At 39.8% G+C, this 5,388-nt stretch overlaps 1 pseudogene; it reads right to left on the bottom strand.

Moving 5' to 3' along the window:
- Positions 1-287: 287 nt before the first annotated feature.
- Positions 288-1,720, bottom strand: LOC134385091 (elongation factor 1-alpha 1-like; annotated as a pseudogene).
- Positions 1,721-5,388: the final 3,668 nt, after the last annotated feature.

The following is a 5,388-nucleotide window of genomic DNA, read 5'->3' as shown; positions in this document are numbered from 1 at the left end:
TGTGAATGCAGTCTCTCATTTTTTTTTTTCCTCATTAAACTTTATTTTAATGGGTCTTGAAATTCTGTGACAGATTTTTAGTCAAGTTGTTTCCATTAAAATGTACTGATTTTAAAAGCTAATAACTTAAAACTGCTGCACACACCCCCCACCCCCCACACAAAAAAAACCCAAGTGGTCCACAAAATCTCCTTTCCTTCTGAAGGTTGTATGATGCATTGTTATCATTAACCAGTCTTCTACTATTAAACTTAAATGGCCAATTGAGATAAACAGTTCTGAGACTGTTCCTCCACCACTGATTAAGACTGGGGTGGCAGGTATTAGGGATAATATTCATTTAGCCTTCTGAGCTTTCTGGGCAGACTTGGTGACCTTGCCCTCCCCAGTAGCCTTCTTGCCCACTGCTTTGATGACACCCATAGCAACTATCTATCTCATATGATGAACAGCAAAATGACCCAGAGAAGGATAGTGAGAGAAGCCCTGAACACACATGGGCTTGCCAGGAACCATATCAACCAAGGCAGCATCATCAGATTTCAAGAATTTAGGGCCATCTTCCAGCTTCTTACCAGATCACTGATCAATTTTTTCCTACAGCTCAGCAAACTTGCAAGCAATGTGAGCTGTGTGACAATCCAGTAGAGGGGCATAGCCAGCAGTGATTTGGCCTGGATGGTTCAGGATAATCACCTGAGCAGTGAAGCCAGCTGCTTCCATTGGGGGGTCATTTTTGCAGTCACCAGCAACATTGCCATGATGAACATCTTTGACAGACACATTCTTAACATTGAAGCCCACATTGTCTCCAGGAAGAGCTTCACTCAAAGCTTCGTGGTGCATTTCAACAGGCTTTACTTCAGTTGTAACATTGACTGGAACAAAGGTGACCACCATGCCACATTTGAGAATGCCAGTTTCTACTTGGCCCACAGGGATGGTACCAATACCCCTAATTTTGTAGACATCCTGGAGGGGCAGATGCAAGGGCTTGTCAGTTAGACAAGTTGGCGGCAAGATGCAATCCAGAGCTTCAAGCCGTGTGGTTCCACTGCTATTGCCATCTTTATGGGTGACTTTCCATCCTTTGAACCAAGGCATATTAGCACTTGGCTCCTGCATGTTGTCACCATTCCAACCAGAAACTGATACAAATGCTACTGTGTTGGGGTTGTAGCCACTTTTGTTAATGTAGGTGCTGACTTCCTTAATGATTTCCTCATATCTCTTCTGGCTGTAGGGTGACTCAGTGGAATCCATTTTGTTAACACCAACAATTAATTGTTTCACTTGCAGCCTGTAAACCAGAGAGCATGCTCACAGGTCTGCCCATTCTTGGAGATACCAGCTTCAAACTCACCAACACCAGCAGCAACAAGCAGGACAGCATGGTCAGCCTGAGATGTGCCTGTAATCATGTTTTTGATAAGTCTCTGTGCCCTGGGGCATCCATGATAGTCACTCAGACTTGCTGGTCTCAAATTTCCACAAGGAGATATCAATGGTGATACCACACTCACGCTCAGCTTTCAGTTTATCCAAGACCCAGGCATACTTGAAGGAGCCCTTTCCCATCTCAGCAGCCTCCTTCTCAAACTTTTTGGGTTCTTTTGTTGATCCCACCACACTTGTAGATCAGATGGCCAGTAGTGGTGGACTTTCCCAAATCTACATGTCCAATGACAACGATATTAATATGAGTCTTTTCCTTTCCCATTTTGGCTTTGATTTAGTGGTGGTTTACATGACACCTGTGTTCTGGCAGCAAACCCATTGAGAAAAAGCTGCAGTCTCATTTTAAGTAGGAGTTTTCTGGAACTTTATTTTTCATTAAAAATTTTGTAACTCCTCAGACAAATAGTGCTTACTAAGTATTTGTTTAACATTAGTGGTAACATATCGTGGGTACTTCAAAAAGTTTATGGAAGATTCCTGTTACCTTTCAATTCTACTTTTACATGCTCTTTTTGAAGTTCCCTCATACACCCAAATCTTGATTTTTAGCTAGGCTTCTTAGAGAATGTCATGTTCACGGTCCAAAATAGTGAAAATACAGAATGTATATTACAAACACCACCACGGAAAATATTACTGCTCGTTCACAACACTCTGTCCTGTTCAGCCTGGATTGACCTCAGAATCTTTCTCAGCACAAGGAATCCAAGCAGCTCCTGCCCGAAGATTGCAGTGGCTCTGTGAGATGAAGCCTTTCTTGCAGTCCCTATTTCAATTAGTGAAATTTTGGAGGTTTTAGATTTAGTTAGAAAACCTTCCCATTTTTCAACATTTGTGGCTGAAATAGTTTAGGTCATTTCCTGCCTTACTAGTGTATGGTGAACATATTTTAATTTTTACCTCATGATTCATTTAAATCTTCATTTTCTGAAGATCTTGAGATTCAGTGCCATCATTATGAAAATGAATTTTATTTTTGGAATAAATTATATATGTAAAAAGTATAGCAGATCAGAATAAAGTTGTATCCAACTCAGGATAAATAAGGCAATTATTTCCTATCCTGTCTGTGTCTCTCTCTTTCTCCCTCCTTCCCACCCTTCTCTCCTTCCTTTCTTCTTAACAAATCCTTGATTTGGGGGATTTGGTCAAAAAACCAAGAAGCGATTTAAATTTCCAAAGCATGGCTTGGAGGAAAGACAGAACACAAGCCTTCTGAAATGTCCAGACAGTGTTAAAATGTTGTCTGTCTTCCTTTGTCACAGAACCATCCACTTTGAACTTCACCCTCATTCTGCTTTGCTACACTCTGCTTATCTTCTTCCCTAGTTCAGCTTTGATCTTATTTTCTGACATTCCCATGCTGGCTTCCTTGCTACTGGCTACCTCCTGCCCTGGGTCCTTCCACTGGGTTAAGATACACGTAGCTCTTTCCTTCCCCAACTCCCCAAGTAAAGCATTAAAACTAGATTCTGGTTAATTGACAGCTTTTATTCACAGAGCTCTATTTAACATAGTTTGCTAAATGTGTTTACTGAAAAAATAGCAAACAAGAAATCATCTTTGCTGGTATGTAATGAGGACCACCAGTAATTCTGTGTGTGTGTGAATGTAAAGGTTACAGAGAAATTAGGGCAGTTCAGAACAACTTCAGAGAACCCAATTGGTACCTTAGTATAAAGAAAGGAAATTTAAGTATTTGACATGTGACCTACATGTGGAGTAAATATTGTGACAATAAATTGCTCTAGATTATGATGAAAAATACCACAAAATAAATTTAAGTGATACACCAAAAAGTTGCAAGGAAATACCTTCAAATATGAAGAAAAAGGAATGAATCATTTCTGTCTGTGAAATAATAGTGATAGAAAATATAAATTGAATATTTGCTATGTGCTACGTACTATTCCAAGAGCTTTACATATATGAACTCATTTCATACAACAACTCTATTGGGTAGCTACCATTATTATCCCTATTTTACAAATAAAGACACTGAGTTGGAAAGACAGCAAATGACTTGCTCAATGTCAAACAGCTAGAAAATGGCAGAGCTGTAAATGGAATACAGGGAGTCTGACTCCTGAGGCCACAAACGATTTGGTTGCAGTTTCCAAAGCTGAGGGCTATATTTTTCTCTAAGCAGTCCTGAACTTAAGCCAAAAAGAAGCTATGTAGGTACAGTCACTGCCCCACATGCCAAGCTGCTTTGGCAGAATGGTTGATGCTGGAGGCTGAAGAACATGGGAATATTACCCAAGGGCATTCCTTTTTATCACTACAAAGGTGCTGACCTCTAGGAAATCAGAATGAAACAGAGATCAGTAAAGGAACACCAAATCTCAGACTTTGGGATAAAACTGGACCTAAGTGTAGGATTATTCCTCACTACTAACTTCCCTTATTTCTTCTGTAGTTGGGCATTGGGCGATGAAATGAGGTTATTACTTAGTTTATTGGATAGCTTGAAAAATTTCGAGGACACCAAAGGACGTGAGTGACCAAAGTTTAGAGTTTAAATAAATAAGGCAGAGACTGGCACAAGCCAAGGTGTGGGATTGGGTTAAAACCCACCATCTGGTTGGGCAGGGGTTGTGGAAGAAGAAGAAAAATGAAACTAGAAAGTGCATGTAGGGATTGCAAACACATGTGCGTGGTGGAGACGATGATGCGCAGAGAGGGTCTGACCACTCGTCACCGCCCCTGATCATCTGACAAAGTTGATTGTGGTGTGCCCTGAAATAATCAGCTGCTTTAAAGGCTTTTATTGAGTTTTGGATCGATTTTAAGAAATTACCTTTAGAAATAGATTACTACCCTTTTCATACTTATTGAACATCTAATATGTGTGAGGTCTTGTGAAGAATCATTAGATGAACACGATGACCCTTGTGGATAGATTATAAAAATCATGGATAGTTATATTTTCTTTTAGCCCTACTTCTCCGTTCTGCTCTGCACTGCGATGTGGTTGAGGGTTGCCTAGAGAAGCACCATAAGCCATCTTTTAATTTTCATTAAAACTCTTCTCTTCCACTTTTTAGGCATGTATGAAAGGGGCCAAGGCAGGTGCTAATTTGCACGGTTAGAATACCTGCTCCACAATTTGTCATTCTGCTCATTGACTGTTTATAAAATCAATATCCACAATGTGTTAGATTCTAATAATATGACAAAAAAACTTGAAAAAAATGATAAGAAAAAATGAGAATCTGTAATTCTAATTTCTCACATATATCTCCAGTTTATTTCAGGAAAAAAAAAAAAAGAAAGGCAAAGGAAGAAATTTTTCTTATTCTTATAATCTTAGGAAAATCTTAACAGGTAGTGAGATTTCCTTCTGGAACGCTACGTTATCTCAAAAACAGAAAGTAGTTCTTGTGATATTCAGCAGAAATGAGGATTGCCATGATGGTTGCCCTGCTGGGCTTCCCTTGGAGGTTCTTAGTAGAACTTTTAGTGATTTTCATTCTTTTGCCAATTTCATAGATTTTCCCAACACAAAATTCACAAGTTAGAAGGAAACCCTAAGTCCATTTAAAAATGATGGTGTATGTTTTCCTCACAAAACCATCAGAGAGGAATTTTCTCAGAATCAGTTTGGTTCATGTGTCACGCTTATAGGGTGACCTATTCACCTTCCCGCATCCCGCCCCTCTTCTGTTTACCCCAGCAAGACAGCCAATGAATGAATCAACAGGCCAAATTAGGAAGCTACGCAATGCAACCAAATGATGTACACTACTAATAACAGTACAACTTACTACATACCCTACCAGAGGGGCTCCACTTGTACCGATGTCTTTTATAAAATTCTTGTGGCAACCCAGCAAGGCAGATACTATCCCCGTTTTTTTGGAGGAGAAAGCCAAGGCTCAACAAAGTTAAGTGATCTGCTAAGGTCTCTCAAATAGTAAGAGGGGAGCT

Source organism: Cynocephalus volans, chromosome 8 (genome assembly GCF_027409185.1).
Source record: "Cynocephalus volans isolate mCynVol1 chromosome 8, mCynVol1.pri, whole genome shotgun sequence".
NCBI lineage: Eukaryota > Metazoa > Chordata > Mammalia > Dermoptera > Cynocephalidae > Cynocephalus > Cynocephalus volans.
Note: the sequence above shows the minus strand (reverse complement) of the source record. Positions and strands in the feature narration are given on the sequence as shown.